Consider the following 25700-nt stretch of genomic DNA (forward strand, 5'->3'; position numbering starts at 1 on the left):
AAGCTGTGACAGGAGGAACACCACAAGTTTCAGACAGCCTGAAGTATCCAATTACTGTATGTCATAAAACTTCCCTTCTCATAAAGAGTCAGACCACTCCTTTTTACTATTTCTTAAACTTAACTAATGCCCATCCACTTAATTGAGACAGGTAAAACCAATGTCTACAATGAGGAGGCTGTGCCACATAGTTCAGCCTATTTGTCAATTCCCCACAGGCAGCCTGCTGATTCATGAGGTCAGTCCTGCTGTTAACCTTGTCAGAAATTCTAGGAACCCCATTGGAAGATGTTCAACACCCTCCTGAGGAGGATCCCATGGCTTCTCACAAAGATGTAATGCCAAATGGGATTACTTCCGAAAGGTATTATTCATGTACTTTATCATATCCACTTAAATGAAGAGTATCAACAGGGCCCTGCTCAACTTTTCACAAGGCAATTAAAGACCCAAAAGAGTTCTCTCAGCAGATAGGATCTCCTCTCTCTACAGGGCATTCCATCAACAAGACAGAAAGCAAGTCCCTGAGGCTATAGGCACCTTACTGCTGTTCTGTGAAATTCCCACTTTACCAATGGCTCCCTAGGTGGATACAAGAAAAGAAATATCAGAATCATGGAGAGAGGGAAGGAAGAAAATAATGTGGTTTGGAGAACATCTTGAGACTCTTCCTCTTCCTCACTCATATGGATTCGGGTGAGCCTAAATGGAACCTGTGATGCTATTGTCTTTTCATATTCCTATTCTGGCTGGATCCTGAGAGGGCTATGGGCATCCCTTTATTCCCTTTGGTCTTTCTTCCAGCATATTCAAAACACAGTATAGAATACAGAAAGCATGCTTAGGAGATGGGAAGTTTAAAAAAGTGTGGTTGTATAACATGTGTTCTTTAGCTTGACAAATCTCAGTTTCTTGCTTCCACTCACTCTCCATCCTCAGGTCAATTAGTCAAGAGTCACTATATTTTATAATATAATAGAAATGTTTATGATAATATTAATGTATGCAGATAATATTTCATATAATTCCACTCCTTTTATGATACATAAGAAATAAAGATAATAAAAAAGAAATAAGAAATAAAATTGACAAAGAAATAAGAAAAAATTGACAAAGAAGGATTGTGTCTTATTTTTGTTATTAGAATGCATGAGTAAATATTTTTGTCTCCTCTTCCTTACACATTTCTGAAACTTGATGAGAGGGCTTTAATCTGGGAATCTCTGTCAGGGCTGAGCGAAATGAAAATGAAAATTGTTATGAGATTCTATCCTTCAGTAGTCATAATGTCTAAGATTAGTAAAAAAAAAAAAAAAAGGCAGCAAATGATAGCAAAGATGATGGGGAAAACCAAAGACTTTTGCTGTTGGTTAGAGTAAACACTGGACGAGTCCTTGTGAAATTCATTGTGGTGTTTTCCCAAAAGGAAGAAAGTAAATGTTCCAAAAGATCCAGCTATATCAATATTGGGCATATATGCCATTGACTCTGTATGTTACTACAGATATTTCCTTATATATGTTTATTTCTGTTTTATTTATAATAACTAGAAAATGGAAACTGTCTGGATGTGCATCACCTGACAAACAGGTAGTAACAACATGTCACATTTACACAATCAAACAGCATTCATCCACTAAGAAGAGCGAAATCATGATACTTGCAGATGAATGGGCAGCACTAGGAAAAACTTGAGGAAGGTTGTTGTGATGTTGGCATGAAAATTGCCCAAGGCATCCTGTATGTTTGTGTTTTAGACAGGATGGATACAGCCTAATTTATGCTTACACAATGTGGACTTAGAGAAGAAATCCATGCTGTTTTGAGAAACCTATTCTCCTATACAACCATATAACACAATGTCACTAATTAGTGTGGTTGTTACAAGCCAAGGCTTAAGCCAATATATTCCAAAAGGATTGAACGATAAACAAATTTTGAGTGTGAATTTAATATATCTCTCTCTTTTAAAATTATCTTTAATCTTCTTTTACTGGGCAGTCTTCATCCCTTTCCTGTTCTTCCTTCCTACAGTTCCTCTTCCCATTCATCCTGAAAGGATAAAAAATACATCCTAACTCTCCAATGACCCAAAAAAGTCAGAAGTTTGAGACACTGCTCTTTGTTACAAACTAGGTGAAAGGTCACATTCCAGAGACTACCCTTAGAATCTAGGCAAGAGGGCCTTGAGATCCAGAGCTGAAACGGGCATGTGAACAAGCACACACACACACACACACACACACACACACACACACACACACACTCACACTCACACTCACACTCACACACACACACAAACACACCCAGAGAATTGCCCTTTTTATGTCTTTAAAGAATTAAAAATGGAAAAACCTCCCATGCTCATGGATCGGCAGCATTAATATAGTTAAAATGGCCATTTTGCCAAAAGCACTATAAAAATTCAACACAATACCCATCAAAATTTTAACTCAATTCTTCATAGAGTTAGAAAGAACAATTCTCAAATTCATCTGGAATAACAAAAAAGCCAGGATAGCTAAAACTATTCTCAACAACAAAAGAAATTCTGGGGGAATCAGTATCCCTGACCTCAAGCAATACTACCTAGCAATAGTGTTAAAAACTGCGTGGTATTGGTACAGTGACAGGCAGGAGGATCAATGGAACAGGATTGAAGATCCAGAAATGAACCCACACACCTATGGCCACTTGTTCCTCGACAATGGGGCTGAAAACATCCAATGGAAAAAAGATAGCCTTTTCAACAAATGGTGCTGGTTCAACTGGAGGTTAGCATGCAGAAGAATGGGAATTCATCCATCCTTGTCTCCTTGTACTAAGCTCAACTCCAAATGGATCAAGGAACTCCACATAAAGCCAGACACTCTGAAGCTAATAGAAAAGAAACTGGGGAAGACCCTTGAGGACATAGGTACAGGGGGGAAGTTCCTGAACAGAACACCAATAGCTTATGCTCTAAGATCAAGAATTGCCAAATGGGACCTCATACAATTACAAAGTTTCTGTAAAGCAAAGGACACCATCAAAAGGACAAATCGGCAACCAACAAATTGGGAAAAGATCTTTACCACCCCTACATCATATGGAAGGTTAATATCCAATATATACAAAGAACTCAAGAAGTTAGACCCCAGAAAACCAAATAACCCTATTAAAAATGGGGTACAGGGTTAAACAAAGAATTCTTACCTGAAGAACTTCAGATGGCGGAGAAACATCTTAAAAAATGCTCAACTTCATTAGTCATCAGGGAAATGCAAATCAAAACACCCCTGAGATTTCACCTTACACCAGTCAGAATGGTTAAGATTAAAAACTCAGGAGACAGCAGTTGTTGGCGAGGATGTGGAGAAGAGGAACACTCCTCCACTGCTGGTGGAGTTGCAAATTGGTACAACCACTCTGGAAATCAGTCTGGTGGTTCCTCAGAAAACTGGGCATGTCTCTTCTGAAAGATCCTGCTATACCACTCCTGGGCATATATCCAGAGGATTCCCCAGCATGTAATAAGGATATATGCTCCACTATGTTCATAGCAGCCCTATTTATAATAGCCAGAAGCTGGAAAGAACCCAGGCATCCCTCAACAGAAGAATGGATGCAAAAAACTGTGGTATATACACAATGGAGTACTATTTAGCCATTAGAAACAATGAATTCATGAAATTCTTAGGCAAATGGATGGAGCTGGAGAACATCGTACTAAGTGAGGTAACCCAGTCTCAAAAGATTGGTATGTACTCACTAATAAGTGGCTATTAGCCTGGAAAACTGGAATACCCAAAACATAATCCACACATCAAATGAGGTACAAGAAGACCGGAGGAGTGGCCCCTGGTTCTGGAAAGACTCAGTGTAGCAGTATAAGGCAAAACCAGAACAGGGAAGTGGAAGGGATGGGTGGGAGAACAGGGGGAGGGAAGGGAGTTTATGTGACTTTCGGAGAGTGGGGGCCCCGAAAAGGGGAAATCATTTGAAATATAAATAAAAAATATATCGAATAAAATTAAAATACATCGTAAAAAAAAAAAAAAGAAAAAAAGAGAGAGAAGAGACAATATCAAGGTAGAATATTGGACATACCTGGGGGAGTGAGAGAAACACTGCCTTCATAAAGCAAAGGGTGCTTCTATAACATTTTGGGAGTTATCTTAGTGCAGAATCTGATGGAGATGTTTGGGAAGGAATGGAAATCTAAGGAAAATGAATAACAATTACTTTACTTCCTGTTCAGGTAAAAGTAAGGGTTAGTGTGGCTATTAACAATCCTGATAGGAGTTACTAGTCAATGGAGTGCCATTTTCTTTTCCCGTAGGCAAGGGAAATGACTCTAATCTCTGAACAAGATTACTTTTTATTAAATACTATTTTTGGTTTTGATCTTTTTAGTTTGTTTGATTCTAACCACCAGGAATCCATATGTAATCTATCTTGAGCTGGGCAAATCTTGGGATTTTAGAATATATGGACTCCCTGAGAACTAATTAGATTTAATTTTTAGGAGAACCTGGTTATTCCCTTGACCTCAACATAAATTAGCTACATAAACTTTATTGAATCCTAATAAGTGTGTGTCTTCTTCTATAGGCTTCAAAGATTCCTGTGATTTTTTTCATGCATTAGACTCTAAGGTTCACAGTGCTGATGAAATCTACATGCTGTCCTTTTCACATTCACTTTGAATAGGTTTAAAAAACTAGAAACTGAGAACCTTTGGAGTTGTATATATATCCTAATGCCTTAGACAAATATTTCTCATATTGTTGCACATATATTATTGTGGTTATCTATCTATCTGTCTATGTATCTATCTATCTATCTGTTTGTGAAAATACGTTATTCCTTACAATTTTTCAAACAATTACAAAAAATATTTTTGAAGCCACTAAGTCTAAGAAAAGGCAATGTATGTGTCAGTGTGTCAAATGACATGAGCCTTAGATAATTGACATCACAATTGTCCATCAGTCTGACTACTAAATGAGCCTCAGACCTCAGTAGTTTGTCTACCAACTATAGTCACCAATTTGATGTTTAATATGAAGAAGGCAAAATAAAATTTAAATTCTATTGAAAGATTCTCACTTCCAGGCTCCACAGAAAAGGTATTTTTATATCTAATTTGAATCTCATAATAGACTAACCATATCAGGAATTGTTATCTATTTATTCCTCCACAAAATGGATTTCCCACTTCTTGGTCACTTTTTGGGAAAATATTATTTGTTGTTGTAAAAACTGCTGCATCTGTGATTTAAAGTCTCTTACTCTAATTTGATGGAAGTGATGAATCTCGGCCAATGTGGTAAAGGAGATAGTGTTACAGCGGTCTGGAATGACATCAGCTTTATGACCTCCATCTTCCCTTCTTCCCTGTGTAGCCAACTCTCCTTTCCTTTGGTAAGAGCTCCTTTCTGAACATGGATGATGTCTGGGAAGTTGGCCAGGTGCCCCTGATACAGTGCTAACAGTCCATGACCAGGTCCATGGCCTGCCTGGGCTGCTCAGCGAAGAGTTGGCTGATGGCGTCATAGGCGTCTCCAGGGAAAGCAATGGCCTGGTTCAGACCCGCGGAGAAGGCCTGCTGATGCAGCTCAAAGGCTTAGCTGCGGCCCAGGAAGGACTGGCCCACCTTCTGATGCTCCTTCTTGAAGCCAGACACCTGCTTGCGGGCGCGCGCGAACTCGTTGGCAGTGTGGTTGAGCTGCAGCGCGCTGTCATCCACCTTGGGGAAGGATTTGAAGCAGTAGATCTTGCTCTCCACCTCCTGCAGGTCCAGGGCTGCGACAGGTGGTGTGCTCAGAGTGAGGAAGAAGTTGGAGCCACCATCTCATCCTTCTCAGCCTTCTGCTTACCCTGTTTCCAGGCCTTCTCATCAATGCTGCTGGGACAGCTCAGGAAATGCTGGAAGACATGGCACTGCACCAGCACAGGGTGGCTGGCCATGTGGTTCATCCAGTAGATCAGACCCTTCCTGCGCTTGGAGATGAAGTCCCCCTCGAAGCGCCTGGTGGCCTGCTTCTCGGGCAGATGGGGTACCGAGATGACGGGAAATTTCTCTGCCAGGTGTGCATACAGCCAGTCCAAGTGCTGATAGCACCTGTGCACGGGCACCTGGGTATGCATGGGCACCAGCTTGTGAGAGATGCAACTCTTCAGCCCTTGAACTTGGTCTGCTAGGTGGGGTCGTAGATGGCGCACTGGAAAGGGTAGGGGCTCTCCTGCCACTCGGGCCGTAGGGACCCAGCACCATGCACAGCTTGTCCCCATCCTTCACGAAGTCTGATGCCTCTCTCTCAGCACCAAGGCCTCCAGGCCCCACCTGACAGAGGTGGAGAAAGATTGAGGTTGAGGCTCACGGAGGCGGAGCTCTGGCTCCAGACACTTGCTGAGGCGGGGGCTCCAAGACGCCGCGTGAGCCCAGCGACAGGTCCGAGCATGTGGACACAGGTACCCGCTGGCCGCGCTGCCACCCGCCGCTGCTGAGTCTGCGAGGTCTGGGTACGCGCCGCTGCCCAGCGCGCCTGGCTAGTCGGCCACCGTGGAGCTGTCGTCCCACTCGTCATCCCAGTCATCATCCCTGCCTAGGCTGGCCTGGTGACCACAGAGGAGCTGCTGGGGAGACGGCTGTAGGGCGCCCCTGCTGGAAGGAAGCTGGCGATGCCAGCTGCCAGCAGCTGGAAGGCAGCAGGCAGCGCAGCAGGCAGAGGCTCAAAGCCGCCGGGCGGCGCGTTGGCAGAGCGGGAGGAGCTCCCTGGCCGCAGTCTGCCGGTGGGCCAGGCTCGGGCATGCAGATCACCTGTATGGAGGAGGACGGGAGGAGACCGCAGTGGCCGAGGCTGCTGATCCCTTCGAGCCAGCCCTCCATGTCCTGCTCGCTGCACTAGCTCGACACCTCCTGCTCCTGCAGTGAGATCTCAACAGGGTTCTCCGACTTAAAGCCTTAGAGCGCCTGGGCACGCAGCACCACGTTCCTGGGCCCTGCGCCCCGAGCTCTGGCCAGTCCAAGGGCTCAGCGGTCACTATCCGCGTCCCTGAACAGGAAGGGAGCTTGGAAGGAGCTTGGAAGGCAGCACAAGGTCCACTTCCTGCTCTGCTCTCGCCCTCCCTGCAGATCCCCTCTGCTAGCAGGAGCTACTGCTGCACAGGCTGCTTCTGGCCAGGGTGGGGCCCGGGCCTCCCCTCAAGGTTTTCTTACCACTGGCCCTTTGCATGTCTGTGCCTGGATGAGTACAGAAAGTGAATCTCTAAGTATCCTTGTTGCAATGCTTACATTCCATTCCACATCTGTCCCAGACACACACTTTTTCTTCACATCTATTAGATCCTTCCCTATTATTCTCACCTCTCCTGGCTTGTTGGTCTAAGTGAAGACACAGATTATGTTTTTTCATATCACAGCTGGCCCTGTACACATAGACACAACCCAATCTCCAGACCGACTTGCTGCTAGCCAGAGCAGAGTTGTAAGTGAGGTGGTACTATAAGTACAGGACTAGGCTGAGGGGCCAGGTCATCACTTGTAAATGTTCCTAGATCAAAACATGAGGAGGACACAAAGTATTCTGATCTCCAATGCTCTGTGGAGTAGAAATTAATTTATAGACAGGGGGTGAGGCTCCAGACATGGCTCAGTACTCAAAAAACATCTCATTCAATCAGAACTTATTTGATCTCAGCACCTATATGTTTGCACATAAGTTCTGTACTCAATTTCTAATTTCCTTGGGTGACCTTGGCTCTAATAATGAATTCATATACACCTACATATAGACCAAAAATTCACATGCACAAATTCTTCTGAAAAAAATAGAAATCCATGAACATAGAACTCTGTAACCGTGTACTGGCTCATGAGCCTGCCTGGGTCTCCTCAGTCTTGATGCATGTACCTAAGGGGAGGTGGGGTGGGGGATCAGGCAGAGAACCCATGGGGAAGTAGAGAGTGTGGAGTTCTAGGGGAAGCTTAAAGTCCCTGAAAATCCCAAGACAGCAAGAGAAGGAGAACATGGAATATTTTAGCCAGGTGTGTATGGACTTCCTACTCAGCCATTAGCTCTCCTTGATTTGAATCAGAGAAAGAATAATAGTATTTGTGTTGTAGACTCTGAATGTGTTTTCTGAGGAGACCTTGTGGCTACAAGTTGAGGACCTGTTGGAGATAATAAAAGATAGAAAATCTTGCCGATTTTCCTATTGTTTAGCGTCCTGAGCATAGGCCCCTCAGGAGTTGCTCTAGGAGTTTAGTGTGACTGGGATAAACTACGTATATATGTTTTGGGCTGAGTTAAATGCCAAATTTAAACAGTGCCTAAAGGAACATGGGATGCGGAAATTCAGCAATGAAGAAGGAACAAATGTTCTGAACTTCATGATAGTTTAGGTAGAAAGTTGCTAATATCTTTCCTTTCTTTTTCACTAAGGTTCAAGGTAATCAGATAAGTCACCCAGAAGACAAAAAGTATGCTATTCTGCCTTACATCTCAAGTCCTGCTTCTTGGGATAGAGAGAGAAGTACACCAAGACATCTAGGCAGTTTGGATTACATAGTTAGACCTGATCGCAAGTAAAGCCAATTCTAGAGAGGAGAGAAGGGCTGTGCTGATATGTTGGTGATTCTCCATCAACAAGCAAAGAACCTCTCAGGTGATTTCATTAACACACTTAAAGAGCAGTTTATCCTCCTTGCTGCTGATATTTTCCTGTTAGCATAGTAAGAGGCATTTGTAGTCTATGAGGTGTCAGGTACAGTGACCTGTCTGAATGACAATCATGCATTTTTGAGGTAGGATATCCATATAAGGCAGGCTGGCCACATGATTTTCTTGCCTTAGCTTCAGTGAGCTTTGAGTGACAGTGCTGTTGATGTTCTATTTAGGCCAGAGTTACTGATAGAGCATGCTCAAGTTCTGGAGAACCAAACTCCACACATCACCAATATAGCTGCCATAAGCTAAAAGATACTAAATGGTTACACAAAGGCACAGGTGACAAGAAAGACTCATTGCTCACAAGCTCTGTTGCTGTGATCTCTTAGTTGACTTACCTTTAAATGGTCAAGAGAGATTCAGAGGGAGCAGCGGGATGAAGTTCTCCACAGACTGAATGGAGCCACCTGAGGAGACAGAGATTCTAAGATGAATGAGGGAAGTGGCATGCCTGTCACTTACTGTTGAGTGCCTCTCCCCTCTGCATTGTGAGAGCACTATGCATCTATCTCCATCTGTGACATGGCTTTCTAGATAGACGTATCAGGCTGAAAGACGGGCCACCACACTGGTCCTGCAGTTGGCATTCCAGGACCCTTAGCCATTTTATCCAGAGATATCTGAAAGAGAGAACATGATTGGACAACTCTTAGGGTCCCACACATTTTGTTTGAAGTCCAGGAAAAGGAGGAAACAGTGGATGCCACAGTTATCATGAACTAACACACAAGTCTGGTTTCATGGTGACTCAGGGCAGTTTCTCAAGAGTACAGTAGAGAAAATGGCTATACAATTGTAAACAACCATTTTGCAGTATGTGTGTCTACATGTGCCTCTCTGTCACGGGAGGTTTCTCCAATTGTGTGTGATACATGAGTATGTACAGAGATGAGGGTCTCCATGAGTGAGAGATTATGCTTGTAGATGTGAGCATTCATACATGTGTACTTAGTTCTGTGTGGGCCTTCTCTGCCTCTATGCATACAGCACAACCAATAAATCAAAGATTTTGTTCTCAGGGGCTCTTTTGCTGCCCTGAGAGCCCGTTACCAAGGCTCAAAGGGTATTTGGGCAAGAGAAAGATGTGAGAAGGCTGGGCTACACTTGTCAGGCAGGAAGGTCAATTGTGTTTGGAAGAGGGATGGAAGCTTCTCTGGATTCCCCTATTTAGGAAACCATGAAATTGTCTATCAGTTTAATCATCCATATACCCAAGAAGCTGCATCACATACTGTTTTGCAGGTGTGTATTGTTGTGAGCATAGGTGAAAGCAGGGCTTTTCACAGAGCAGCTTACAGCATAAATAAAACATAGATTTCTGTATAGGTCAAAACTGTAGGCATTTTGACGGGATAGCTCATTTCAACTTACTTCAAGTTGTACAACAATCTACCTACCCATTTGGTTCTCACTGTTTACAGCTCTATTCCCTATCTTCTGCTTCCATCAGTATCTTTTCATACTCCTGCATCTGCTTTTGTCCCCTCTGTCTGTCTCAGGCCCTGGTCAACCCCAGTAGTTTTGACCTGACTATTGGCTGTCAGATATTGGTAATTAGCAATCAGCAGTAAGGCAGTGCAAGAATATCTATTGGATTGCCACCAGGCAATGACATTCATATTTTGAGCAGCTGTAGATCAGCAAAATTTAAAATCTAAAACACAGTGATGGTTCAGAAATGACAGCATCAAACTCCTGCCATCACTTAGCTCTTTGTCACTACAGATTTAACAATTGAAAATACAGAGATGCACCTTCATATACAGTAAGGAATGTCACCTGAACAGTGGGTGGATATGTGCACACAGCATGCAAATATGGAGGTCACAAGAAAATTTCAGATGTTGCTTTATGTTACCTTCCCCTTTCATAGTTGTGAGCCAGCTTATGAGGTACTAGAAACTAAAGTTGGATCTTCTGCAAGAGCAGTACATGCTCTTAATCACTAAAGCATCTCTCTACCTCTCATCTAAGATACTTAGCATTTATTGGCTTGTTTGTTTGATATGGATCACTAAAGGGATAAAGGTTTGGAGGCCAGCAGATAATTTCAGGAAGGGGGTTCTCTTCTAGATCTGTATATTTAATTTGAGAATGAAACTTAAGTTACCAAACAGAAAAGCTCAACAAAGTAAGACTTAGCAAACAGACAGAAGGAAAGAGCTCAAGAGAAGACACAAGGAACTGAGACATATTTTTACACATTCAGGAGTCCTATAAAAATACTAAACTGAAAGTTTTGGGGAAGACTTGTTTGCACACCCCAGTACACCCTATGTTTGCTGCCTCACTGTCTGTGTATACAAATAAGCTTTGATCAGTTGACTTAGAAGGCTTTGTTCTCCTTGTGTCTAGTCTATCCTATGGAAAGTATATTATTTATTCTTATTTTACTACTTCAGGATTTCCTGAACTCTGAGGAGAGGTATTTAATTGAAGTATCTCATATAGAGTGGTGTGCTGCTCTCTCTCTCTCTCTCTCTCTCTCTCTCTCTCTCTTCTCTGTGTGTGTCTGCCTGTTTGTTGGTCTTTCTGTATGTATCTCTGTCTCTCTATGTCATAATGTCTGATTGTTTGCATTTGTTCCCATCAGATACATGAAAAACCTCCTCTGATGGCTAAATAAGGCACTGATTTATGAGTATATCAGAATATCACAAGAACCAACTAAATTGTTACATTTATTTATATATGCATATATTTTTAGATCTGTAGGATTGATATTAAGTGTTTTGAATATCTAGTTTCTGTTCTTGGCCACTCAAGCAGTGTCAGATATGTGTGTAAATCCGTTGAGGCACAGGAGTGGCAAAACTCCTCCCCTGAGCACCTCCAACTGCCAATTTCCATGCAGAGAACACTCTAACTGCCCTACAGGCCAGCCTCAGTCTTCCCCATCCATACTCCATCCTTACAGAGTAGCCCAAGCACACATGTTGAAATCCCACCAATCCCCATCTTCAAAGATTTGTGCCAAACCCCAAGAACAGGTATATATATCCCTGTCTTCTACTCAGTTTGTTGCTGGCTTTCATCTGAGCACAGGCAGCCAGCCCAGTAGAAGTTAAGTTTGGTTCTTCCTCCCAGCCCCGTGCTCCCAGGAATAAGACTCAAACTCAAAATATATTTGCATATACTCTAGTCATATAGTTTGGCTAATTTCTGACTTGATCATAACAAAAATTAACCCATTTATTCTAATTCATATTCTGCTGTGTGTCTGGTTACCTTTGCTCAGATACCATGGGCCTGTCTTGTCACATATTCTCAGGTGAATCTTCCAATCAGCACTGTCCCAAAATACTTTCTGCTTCTGATATGTCCCACCTCCTACAGTCTGCCTAAACTATTGGCCAACAGAATTTAATTGACAGGTGTCTGATCTATACACACAGAAGATATTCTCTCCACATACCTCTCTGGGTTTTCCCCTCCCAACAAATCTGTGGTGTGAGATTTCTCTGGCTGTGTGACTCTGTAGTATTCCTTGTCTTCTGATTGCCAGGGTACTTTTCTATCCTTGCTGTAACATGTACAGAGCATCCCATCTCATATGGCATGGCCTGAACTCAGATGGTTTGTTTACTCCCACATCTTTTGTGTCACCATTACAGTAGCATATTTTGCAGTCAGGATTTTAAAAATATTTTTAGCATTTTTGTTTTTTGAGCATAAGTGTTTTGTATGAATGTGTGTGCGCACCATGTATGTCTATCAGCTATAGACGTCAGAAGGTCATTTCCGAGACCCTTGAAAATTCAGGAAGTTAGAGGCAGTTCTGGGCCATCCTATGAGAGCTGGAGACCAAACCTAGGTCGTCTAGACAAACAGCCAATGCTCTTAATCACTGAGCCAAGCTCCCAACCTGACACTATTGTCTTTCTGTATCAACTGAAAGATACGTGAGGCATAAGAAATCATATTTTCATTTAAACAGAATATCTGTTCTTTCTTGCGTTGGACCTTACAGATTAAAAAAAAATGGGTATATGGGTTGCCTAAAATGAGGAGTCATGATAACATCCTTAGGAGAATATGCTATTCAGCTATACTACGGTTGCTCTTTTTACTCTGTGTTATATATCACTGACTGATTTTAGTGAATTGTTCACTCCGTAAAGATTTTTTTCTTTCTTTCTTTTTTCTTTTTTCTCCATATGCCTTAACCGGAAGAATGGTTGCAGATTGAGATATCAAAAATCCCAGAGAACTATATAATATATTCATATAACTCTGCATGTCTCTTATTTAAATTTCACATTCCTTTAAAAGTGCTTATTCAGTCAGTAGCTGCTGGAGGAGGCTCTTCTGCTGGGCCTGGGGGGTTCTGTAGTCCTTATGTGGGCTTTTGAGTTCCCAGTGGACCAGGCTGGTTCAGGTGAGGGTCCCTGCCTACCAAATTCACTGTACACTGGACGTCAGCAAACACCTGAACCTGCTGCACCTGTAGAGCTCCTCTAGTCCTTAGTCACCACAGAAGAACTCTTCTGTCCTCTTGTCCTGGTTTCCATCTGTGTCTGTTGTGAGAATGTCAGTGGATGAGAGCTGGTTGCAGTAGAGGCCTGTGTGTCTCAGTGCTGGATCATTCATCTGCTCAGAGCACACAGTATTCATCCCCGGCATCTGCAGAGAGCTCATTTGCATCTGGACCATCATTAGATTCATGTTCTGAAGGTTCGCGTTTGCACCTGCCATGGACACGGTGAAGCTCATGTTGTTGTAAAATGCTGATTGTGCAGGTGCAGGCTGGCTCGGGACAGCTTGACTGAACACATTGCTGTTTCCCATTGCTCCCTGCTGCCAGGCCTTCATGTCTGGTGACTGGTACCCAGAAGTGGGCAGGGTTTGTTGGAGCAGAGAGCTTTGCTGTGTGTTTTTTTCTTTTGAAAAAGAAAGCCGGTTGTGCATATCCTGATGAGGAAACCATAAACAGCATCTTTCACCAGGCTCTGCATCAGTTCCTGCTTCTAGGTTTCTGCAATGAGTTCATGTCCTGGTTGCATTCAATATGGGCTATAGTGAGGATGTGTAAGTTAAACTCTTTCCTCCCCTCCCAAAACTTAAGAAATGAAGAAAATATTTGGATTATTCATTTCTAATCCACCTTTCAAGAACTATTCATTATTTCCATTTGTGCTATGCTTAATGACAAGACCAATGGACTGCACAAGCTAAATCATTGATGTTTTCAAAATATTGCACTTGTTCTGTGTTGTCTCCTTGTGAATGTCAGATGTGTGAGTGTATTTGGATGTCTGTATGGTAGAATATGTGTGTTTGTGGGGTGGATATGTGCATGTGTGCTTCTCTGTGTGTATGGTTGCTGTGTGTATGGTTTTTTTTTATAGATATTGATTTAGACTTGAGCAGTTTTGTAGATTGTACAGCTTACTTTGGCTGAGTGAGCTGCAGGTAATCTGTTCTACATTAAAATACTTTACCATGTCCTGGTTGGCAAACATCACATGCTAAATGATATACTATATTCTCATTTGTGTCAAGCTCTATTGTTTTATGCAATGGTAAAGAGTGTAGAGACATCGTGGGAAAATAAGTGAGCTCATTCCAGGATAGACATTTTCCTCCACAGATTGCTGCAGCAGCACTGTGACTCTGAGTATGCATTACTGAATACTAGGTGTCCAGGTGTTTCACACTATAACTTACCCAGTCTCCTTGTTTAGAAAAGCTTCTATTTTATTTAACAGGAACTATCATTTACCTCTGAGCAACACATTTTGAGGACTGAAATAGCTGTTTTCAAGGATAGAAATAATTCTATTCATACCATTTTATCAATCTGTAATAACATCCTCAATTTTAATTGTCCTTGAAACTCAAAGACGTTTAGCTATGAAATATAATTTACTCAGTTTCTGGAGATCAGATAATAAATGGTTAGTATATTGTCACTGAGACAGAATACAAGTGCCCAATATAATAAATGATAAAATATGGAAGAAGTCAAGGGATAGTGATGGTATTTACCCTAGTGTTGTCATTCCCTAATCTGTTGGTTGGATCCACAAATTGATCCCAGCCATACTCTAGCTCTGGTAGAATTATGCAAGCAAATTGGGGCCATACTGATGCGAATGTATTTCATCAAGGAAATACCCAGGAAAAACAAAGAGGCAAGAAAATGAAGGAAGAGAGGGCAAAGGACAGTGGGCTAGAGGGCAGGGCAGGCAGGCTTGTCATTTTAACTCTAAGTGCACAAGAATGTCCACTTGAGAAAGTTTTATAAATAAGGTTCCTTCCTAAGATGTTTCATTTGTTCATTTCACTGTGATTGAGACTCTAAAACTTTAGCAACTTTAATTATTGACTATCAACATATACATTAAAATAAGTTATTTTCAATAAAATGAATAAAAATAATTTTATTAACATTTTGAGCCTCTTTTCCCCCACATCCCTTTTTGGAGATAAATACTTTAAAAATAATAACTTTAGACATTTTTCCTAAATGTCTACATTTACGCCAGCAATATACCCCAGCAAGGGGATTTATCTTTTTTTATATCATGCAGTCAGCCTCAGTATAACACTTACAGTAGTTAGATAATTTTATTATGGACACTTTTGTGTTCTGATTTGGAAGTTGGAACCATTGTGCATGAGGAATATCTGTAGAATACTGTCCAATTCTTTATTCTCTGTTTTCCATAGATTATGGGAAATTTTCATCAAATTATAAGCATAACTGAACCACCATGAGTACTTGCCATACAATCTGGGAACTACTTCTGTGTTCGTATTCCAGCACTGAGAAGAGGAGCTTTATCAACCAGTTGTATCTGTGACGATTTCTACCTTATATGCGATATCCATGAAGTTCATCAATCAACATAAGATTTAACACAGCAGAGTTCATGCACAAAGTAATATTATTAATATAGTGAAAGGAATACCGAGAAAAAATGAAGAAAATCAAATAAAATACACCCACATTTCTCTACTCTAACACAAAAGTGGATATGTATGTTGGATCTTTATGCAGCTCTAAAGAAAATTTAATCATAAAGTTTTCAGAAGATAGGAAGATATTAGAATATATAATATTAAGTGAAATCACACAATCCCAGGAAGAAAGAAAGAAAGAAAGAAAGAAAGAAAGAAAGAGAGGGAGAGAGAGAGAGAGAGAGAGAGAGAGAGACTTGATCTATCATTTGCAGAACTTGGACAATAATACCTGTATATATGTGAACATAAATTAACATGTAGACAGAGAACAAGAAAGTCTAAACTTTAGATCACAAGGAAGATCTTTTCAAAGGTTATAGACATGAGTTATGAAAGAACATATAAACGTTACTTATTTTTCTAGGTATAACTCAGTCACTGTGTTTTTACTTATGGTGTCTCATATGTGAGGGAAATATATTCAAAAGTGAAAGTGTACAATACCCTTCCAGAATGGACCAGAGCCCTGAGCATGGGCACTGAATTCCAAAGCCAGTCCCACAACACACAGAGGAAGCTCCACTCCCAGGGGCACTAACAAGCCCAGGCTTATAGAATCAGAGGTGGGGAGGATACAACATCTGCCCCAACACTAGAAGTACCCGGGACAAATGGGACCCATGCACCCAGGAACTCCTCCTGACCAGTGGCACAGGTTCCTTCAGGTCTGGGCCAGTACTCTGAGGAGACCTTGACTGCAAACATGGCAGACAGTATCACACCACACAGAGGAAGCTCCACTCCCAGGTGCTCTAACATACCCAGGATTGCAGGATCACAGGATCAGAGAATCACAGAATCCCAGGAGCTTGGTCAGACCAGGATATCTTGGTCCCAAAGGCAGTTCCCAGGTGCTATGACATACTCGGGATCTCAGGATCACAGAGACATCTGAACTCTGAGGAATTCTGACAAAGCCAGGATCACAGCAAGGACAGGATCCAGTCAGACAAAGTATCAGCAAGTAGCACTAGAGATAGTCAGGTGGCCAGGGACAAGCATAAGAACATAAGCAAAAGAAACCAATGTTACTTCGCATCATCAGTACCCAATTCTCCAATCATAGCAAGTCCTGGATACATCATCAGACCAAAAAAGCAAGATACAGATCTAAAATCACTTCTTATGATGACGATAGAGGACTTTGAGAAAGACATAAATAACTCCTTTAAAGAAATACAAGAGAACATAGGTAAACAGGTAGAAACCCTTTAAGAGGAAACACAAAACTGCCTTAAATAAATACAGGAAATGAGGAAATGTAATCAAACAAAGAAAATGAACAAAACCATCCATGACCTTAAAATGGAAATAGAATCAATAAAGAAACCCCAAAAGGAGACAACCTGGGAGTTAGAACACGTAGAAAATAGATCAGGAGGCAAAGATGCCAGCATCACCAACAGACGAAACGGGATAGAAGAGAGAATCTCAGATGCAGAAGATACCATAGAAAACATTGAAACAACAATAAAAATGCAAAATGTAAAAAGCTCATAACCCAGAACCTCTAGGAAATACAGGACACAATGAGAAAATCAAAACTAAGGATAATAGGTATAGAAGAGAGAGATCCCCAAACATACAGATCTAGTAAATATCTTCAGCAAAATTATAGAAAAAAACTTTCCTAACCTAAAGAAAGAAATGCCCATGAACATAAAAGAACCCTACACAACTCCAAATAGACAGGATAAGAAAAGGAATTCCTCCCATCACATAATAATCAAAGCGCCAAATGCTGTAAACTAAGAAAGAATATTAAAAGCAGTAGAGAAAAAATTCAAGTAACATATAAAGGCAGACCTATCAGAATTATGACAGATTTCTCATCAGAGACCATGAAAGCTAAAAGATCCTGGGCAGATCTCATACAGCCCCTAAGAGAACACAAATACCAGCCCAGAATACTATATCCAACAAATCTCTCAATCACCTTATTTGGAGAAATCAAGATATTCCTTGAAAAAGTGAAATTTGCACAATATCTTTCTAAATCCAGACCTACAAAGGATAATAGATTAAAAGGACAAAACACAAGGATAGAAACTACACCTTAGAAAAAGTAAGACAGTAATCTTCTTTCAACAAACCCAAAAGATCACCACAGAAACATAAAAACAGAAATTTCAAAGTCATCAGATGCTACTACAATAGCTTATACCCAACAGAATTGGAAAATCTGGAAGAAATGGACAATTTTCTAGACACACACCAGGTGCCAAAGTTCAAAGAGGATCAGATAAACCATCTAACCTGTCCTACAACTCCTAGGGAAATAGAAACAATCATTTATAGTCTACCAACTAAAAAAAAGCCCTGGACCAAACAGGTTTAGTGGAGAATTCTATCAGACATTCAAAGAAGTCCTAATACCAATACTCTCCAAACTATTCCACAACATAGAAGGGATAGTTTGGAACACTAGCCAATTTGATCTATGAAGCTACACTAATGCTGGTACCAAAACCACACAAAGACCAAACAAAGAAAGACTACCTCAGACCCATTTCCCTTATGATCATTGGTGCAAAAATATTCAATAAAATTCTTGCCAACCAAATCCAAGAAAATTATCATGATCATTTACCTTGATCAAGTAGGCTTCATCCCACAGATACAGGTATGGATCAATATATGAAAATCCACCAACATAATATACTACATAAATAAATTCAAAGAAATAAAACCACATAAACACTTCATTTGCTTTTGTTTGTTTGTTTTTGAGACAGGGTATCCTCTGTGTATTCGTGGCTGCCCTGGTCTCACTCTGTAGACCAATCTGGCCTAAAACTCAGAAATCCGCCTGCCTCTGCCTCCCAAGTGCTGGGATTAAAGGTGTGCACCACCACTGCCCAGCTTAAACATTTCATTAGATGATGAAAAAGCTCGAAATATCACCTAAATTTATTGATTGGCAGGATTAATATAGTAAAAATGGCCATCTTTCAGAAAGCATCTAGAGATTCAATGCAATCCCCTTCAAAATTCCAACTCAGTTCTTCATAGAACTAGAAAGAACAATTTGCAAATTCATCAGGAATTAAAAAAATCTCAGGGTAGCAAAAATTTCTCCACAATAAAAGAACTTCAGGCAGAATCACCATCCCTGACCTCAACCTGTACTACAGAGCAGTAGTAATAAAAACTGCATTGAATTGGTACAGGGACAGGCAGGTAGATCAATGCAATTGAATTGAAAATCCAGAAACAAATCAAAACTACTATGGCCACTTGATCTTTTATAAAGAAGCTAAAACCATCCAGTGGAGAAAAGACAGAATATTTTCAAAACGTGCTGGTTCAACTGGCAGTTAGCATGTTGAAAATTGCAATTTGATCCATTCTTATCCCCTGTACAAAGCTCAAGTCCAACTGGATCAGGGACCTCCACATGAAACCAGATACAGTGAAAGTAATAGAAAAGAAAGTGGGGAAGAGCCTCAAGCATTTGGGCACAGGGGAAATTTTCCTGAACAAAATACCAATAGCTGATGCTGTAAGATCGAAAATTGACAACTAGGACCTTATAAAATTGTTAAGCTTCCGGAAGGCAAAGAAAAATGTCAATACGACAAAAAGGCGACTGAAAGATTGGAAAAAGATCTTTACCAATCCTACATCTGAAAAAGGACTAATATACAATATATACAACAAACTCAATAAGTTCTACTCTAGCGAAACAAATAAGCTTATTAAAAATAGAATACAGAGCTAAACAAAAAATTGTCAACCGAGAAATACTGAGTGGCCGAGAAGCACCTAAAGAAATGTTAAACACCTTTATTCAGGAGTGAAATGCAAATAAAAAAAAACCCTGGAGATTCCACCTCATACCAGTCAGTGTGTTTATCTCCATAACCATCTGGAAATCATTTCCATGTTTCATAGTAAATATTCAATGTTTACAGAAAGATGTGTATGTAAAACAAGTAATAATGTGTTTCTAATGTTCTCATAAATTGAACAAATATAAGTTAAAGTATAAAATCAAGAACCTAAATAAAATCATCATGACAAGTCAAATAGTCTGTTTTTTTTTTTCTATTGTGGAAAATGTGGATCTGATGAGTTTATATGTAAGTAGGAAAATTTATGCTAAAATATGAAACAGCATATTCCTTATGCTATGGTATGCTATGGAGACAATAGTATGCTATATAAAACTTAATCAAATACATTCCACTCATTTACTTTAATTGGCTTATTTTCAAAGACAGAAGGTTTTCTGCCAACTTGCTGGACACTCTTATCGAACCTAAAATTAGTTGTTTTTTCCCCCATTTTTTCTTTTTTACCTAGGAATATAAAAAAGCAATGAGAGTGGTAAAGCATGGCTGGTGTCTGAAAGAATAAAACCTCCAGCAGAAAAACAGGGTCAGAGAGAGGAGCCTGCAGTAGGTACAACTTTGCAGTATCACAACTACTGAAATTGAAATCTTTTCTTTGTCTGAGAAGCAAGAAAATTTCACATGATTAAAAGAAAAAAGTTACATTACCCATAATCTTTTAAATAAGACAAAGCCTGTTATATAAAACAAAAGTAGTTAACATTTACATTTTTATTACTAAAATTATTAAAAGGTTCAACAAAGTGAAAAAAATCAAATGAAGAACTTCTCAAGCAATAAGGGACACTGGGATCACCACCATGACATGGGGAGTTGGGGAGGGCCTTGAAGGGAGCAGCCAGTCCCATGGCTCTGGAGCTCAGGTGTCCTTTTCAGATAGGAACTGTTTTCCACCTTGGTTTTTCATTAGACAAATGTTGGAACCTCTTTCAGAAATATGGCTGATAAATCTAGAAACACTTCAGTCATTTGGAAACAATGCTAGTTAGAGAAAGTTCTGTGATGAGCAACCAAACATTTCAGGGCCTTCTGTTACCTGGAGAAATGCCAGGACATGGAACATCCCTCTACATGTGACAATGACAAAAACATTAAATTAGATGTCATTACAGCTTACACAGTCGTAGATGCTAACTTAAGACAGGTGAACAGGCTCAGGGTGCTGTGACACACATGAGCTATAGATACAGTTAGTTCTGCACTCAAATATGTTGAAAGACAATACCAACACTGCCTGGAGAGCTGTCTGGACAGTTACTAAACTCATGTACATACAGAACTCATCTACCAAAGGCAGAGGCACCTTACAGGGATCAAGTAGCATACAATGTATGACCATGTAATGGTTATATAAGACTCAAAGATCTGAACACAAAAACCTTATTTTATCTAATTGTTTAATATTTCAACCTTGCCATCATTTAGTAAAGTTAAACACCAATGATTAATAGGCAAACACAAAACCTAATTCATACCTCACAAAAATATTCTCAGGCTGCCAAAACAGTGCCATATGCCTGTTCTCACTCTTACTGTATTTCCTGAGCTTCTAAAATTTTAACTAAAAGCACGTTTTTGTCTGATCACCTGGATACAGGACACATGCTCCTGAGGCATAAAAGCAGTGCCTAAGATCTGTTTTCAGGCAAGCTACAAAATAGTCTTTCCACATTTTCTTGTTTGAGCAAAATAATTTCCTTCACATACAATGACTGGAAAAGCAGTTGGGTGACAGTCACTGCCATTTAGTGACACATTTCTCAGTATTTTGTCCATGAGAAATCCATCTGAACTGCAGAGCCAACTCTGCACAAAGGCCTTGCTTTGTGGAATTTGCACTCTGGTGGAAAGTTTAACAAACCAATAAAACATTTCCTTTTCTCTGTGTGGTCTTCAATCCAGCATGCAGTGTAAAACCAAAACAAAAGCCAAAGTACAAATCTAAAACTTTCTGTGTCTGCATTCATGGTTTCATTGCTTAAGTACAGACAGGACATGGGATAATTTGCTCTGGGCTGCCATTCCACATTTGGCCCTGCTAAACTGCCAACAAGCAGCCCAGGCAGGCCTGGGCACACCCTCCATGGATGGTCAGACTCACACGATTAGTTCTACCCAACCACAATTATAGTTCTCTGGGAAACAAGGTTGATTGCTAGAATTACCCCCAAAACAAACCACAAAGTTTTTTTAAGTTGAGTTCTTTTTTTTTTTTTTTTGCTTTTTGGGTTTTGGTTTTGTCAAGACAGGGTTTCTCTGTATATCCCTGGCTGTCTTGGAACTCACTCTGTAGAACAGGCTGGCTTTGAACTCAGAAATCTGCCTCCCAGAGTACTGGGACTTTTTAAGGCTTCTTTATTCAACCAGTTCTGATCTAAAACAATCACTATACAAGGCTGGTATCATACTTGTTATTTTGTTTCTTTCTGACTAACTACCAGGCTTAATCTCAAGCTGGCTAATAAAAAAAAACTTTGTTACAAAGCATGGCAAAGAAGGCTGTGAAATTGTCTATCCACAAATGGGTAATTTGAGTACAATATAAATATTTTTATAAAACTATAAATATATGTATACTGTCACATTTCTACAAAACATGAACAGAAAGGTACAAAAATTCCAGATTTTGTAAATTTTATTGCAGAAATATTTGTTTGAATGCTGAGCATTTAGAGCAAATTTTCTTCCATTTCCTTACAAGAGTAAGAGGCATAGAGTGATAGACAGAGCAGAGATACACATATAGAGAGACAGAGACAAAGTTCTAAAAGTAGAAAAGACACCAAACAGATTTCCAATACGAAAAGTAAATTAATATACTTCCATCAGAAACAGCCTTCCCCCCATTCAAAATCCCAGAGGCCATGTTTATTTGTGGAGAGGAACATAGATTCCATTCCTGAAGAGGCTTTCGAAGAAGCCTGAAAGTGATGGATGCCACAGGGTGCCTCAGCCAAAGACAGGCAAGGGTTCGCGGATGCTCCCAGGCCTCTCTGCCAAGGGGATTCTGTTCAGCTTGCCCACCTCCGCCTGCCAGGCTGGGATCTTCTTGGTTGTCATGTGTGGATGAGCATGCTTTGTCATGTGGTCACACTGTATGTAGTGCCAGTCACACACAGGACACACCAGCTTCTTCCCTCCAGTGTGAGTTCTGTGGTGGCAAGACAGGTCATCTGACCTTGCAAACTTGTTGTTTGCATAACATCACAGATGGAGGTAAAAGGTAAGTGTGTGCGCAAAGATGATCTTAAAGGTGGGAAATTTTGAAGTAGGTCTTGGGTCATGCTGTACAGCAGTGGCGATGTAACCAGAATCAGAGACAGGTGTGAGGGGTCTCAATTTTCACTTTTTCAACTCATAATTTCTAATCATGTCTTGGGGTAATATGAAAGAATAATATTTATTGAACAATGCTTTACAATCCTTTATTTTGGTAGTATAGAGTAAGGAAGGAGTCTGTATTATTGTAGAAGCCACTAAGCTATGACATTCACTCTCCTGGATGTCACCCTCACTGAATACCTTCTAAGAAGAAAATAATGGACTTACTGTAACAGAAAATATTTTCTGTCGTCTCACTACCAAAGCCTTGTAGCCTTTTTGTCCTTCTGTCAGACACATGGAACTTGAGAAGGAACTACTGGTTTGATGTCTAAGCTTACAAACTTTGAGTAATAAACAGACCTATAAATTAGATACCTACACTGCTATATTCTTTTCACTGGGGGAGGGGGAATCATTAAACTTAGGATTTTATATAAAAAGCAAACATTTATACAGTTTTCTTATATGCAGAACATGTTTCAACCAGTTTTATTTAATAATGCTTTTGTTCTTTTTTTTAATATTTTCTATATTTACATTTCTAATGTTTCCCCTTTCCATGTCTCCTCTTCATAAAATCCCTGTCCTATCGCCCTGCCCCTGCCTCTATGATGGTGCTCCCCCATCACCTACTATCAATAGGACAAAATGGCAACCAACAGATTAGGCAAATCTTTACCAGGCCTATACCTGATACAGAGCTAATATCCAATATATACAAAAAATTCAAGAACTTAGACTCCAGTGAACAAAATAACCCTATGAAAAAATGAGGCACAGGGCTAAACAAAGACTTCTTGACTGAGGAACACTGAATGGCTAAAAAGCACCTAAAGAAATGTTCAAAATACTTAATAATGAGGGAAATGCAAATCAAAACATCCCTGAGATTCCCGCAAAATCTGTAAGAATGGCTAAGAGCAAAACTCAGGTGACAGCAGATGCTGGCAAGGATATGGAGAAAGAGGAACACTCCTCCTCTGCTTCTGGGGTTGCAAGCCAGAACAATCACTCTGGAAATCAGTTTGGAGGTTCGTTTAAAATGTTGGACAAAGTACTACCAGAGTACCTAGCAATACTACTCCTAGGCATATACCAAGAAGATGCTCCAACTTGTAATAAGGACACATGCTCCACGAATTTTATAACAGCCTTATTTATGAGAGCCAGATGCTGGAAAGAATCCAATTGTCCTTCAGAAGAGGAATGGATGCAGAAAATGTGGTCCATTTACACAATGGAACACTAGTCAGCTATTAAAAACAGTGAATTCATGAAAGCCTTAAGCAAAAGGCTAGAAGTAGCCAATTTTATCCTAAGTGAGCTAACACAATCAAAAAAAATACACATTGTATGTACTCCATGATAAGTGGGTATTAGCCCAGAATCTCAGAATACCCAACATAAAATTCACAGACCACATGAAGCTCAAGAAGAAGAGAGACCGAAGTGTGTATACTCGAGTCTTTCTTAAAAGGGATATCAAAATACCCAAGCGAGGAGAAACAGAGACAAAACACAGGGCAGGGATTTGAAGGAAATGCCATTGTGGTGATGATCAGTAGAGTATAGAATGGCAGTCTATAAGGTAGTTATTGAAGAAACTAGCAATAAAAATGAAATCTGGTCTAGGTATACAACTTCTCCATCTCTAGTGGAAGGACTTTAAGTCAGCTTTGCACATACATAATTTCACATACATATTTATTGTTGCCATGTTTAAAAGAGTCAGGGAAAAGAATGAGCATAATTGACCATCATATGAAGAATGTTGAAATAAAATGTGCACTTGTACTTAAAAGAATCTCATTAAAACATATCAGTGTTAACTTTGAGGATATCTTGTCCCCATCTGAGAAAAGTATAGCAGCTATGGATCACTAAGATGAAAATGGTCTTTAGGCATGTCTATGAGGGGTTGTTAATTGATGAAGGAGGACCTATGCAACTGTGGACATTGTCCAAGATTCCTTGGAAGGAGTTCCGGGGCAACTAAGCATGAGCTTGGGAGTCAGCCAGCAAAAACAGTGCTCATTGCTGCAGAAGATTCTGTACATCATGGCTGGGAGTAGAGTATGCTGGAGCACAGCATGTTAGCCTTGCAGAAAGGGAACAAAGAAGAAGGGGTGCACTCCTCTGGTGGCCATCTCCTTTGCTACTGTTTATTCAACCTCAGCTCCCAGGTCAAGGAACACACACTTCCCACATTCAGACTGGAACACTTGGATCTTTTCATTCCATCTAGGAAACCTCTAACACATAAACCAGAAGGATGTGTCTTTGAATTCATAGATGATTCCGGTCAACTTGACACTGTATAAATCATGAAACCATAGTTCTCAATCCCTATTTATTAATTACTGTATACCTTTCTTCATCTTTGCTTTGAAAAGGAAGTGCTTCAAGATTCTAATAGTCCTAAGGAGACATTCTCAGTAGCTGCAATTCCTGACCAAAAGGCAAGAGAACTCTTGTCAAACCAATTCCACACAAATACTTGCACATGCATGATTATGGCTGCATTGTTTCAAAGAGCCAGGAAATAGAATGGGTCTAGCAGCCAATCATCCAAAGAACATTAAAATAGCATGTGCCAATATACATAACAGAATTGTATTAAAAGGTCTCAGTTATCTTGAATGATGACTGGATACACCCTAAAGCATCAAAGACACAAAATTAGATTTTCTGATACTCATATTTCAACACTCAATATTCAGGCTTTTTTCCGATATACTTTTTATTTACATTTCAAATGATTTCCCCTTTTCTGGATCCCCATGCCCTGAAAGTCCCATAAGCCCTCTTCCCTCCCCCTACTCCCCCATCCACCCCTTCCCAC

General features: G+C 40.3%; 1 pseudogene; it reads right to left on the reverse strand.

The window, feature by feature from the left end:
• Positions 1–5172: 5172 nt before the first annotated feature.
• Positions 5173–7293, reverse strand: LOC127668501 (sorting nexin-18-like; annotated as a pseudogene).
• Between the last annotated feature and the right edge of the window lie 18407 nt (positions 7294–25700).

The sequence above is a fragment of the Apodemus sylvaticus genome, chromosome 18 (assembly GCF_947179515.1).
Source record: "Apodemus sylvaticus chromosome 18, mApoSyl1.1, whole genome shotgun sequence".
In the NCBI taxonomy this organism is placed as follows: domain Eukaryota; kingdom Metazoa; phylum Chordata; class Mammalia; order Rodentia; family Muridae; genus Apodemus; species Apodemus sylvaticus.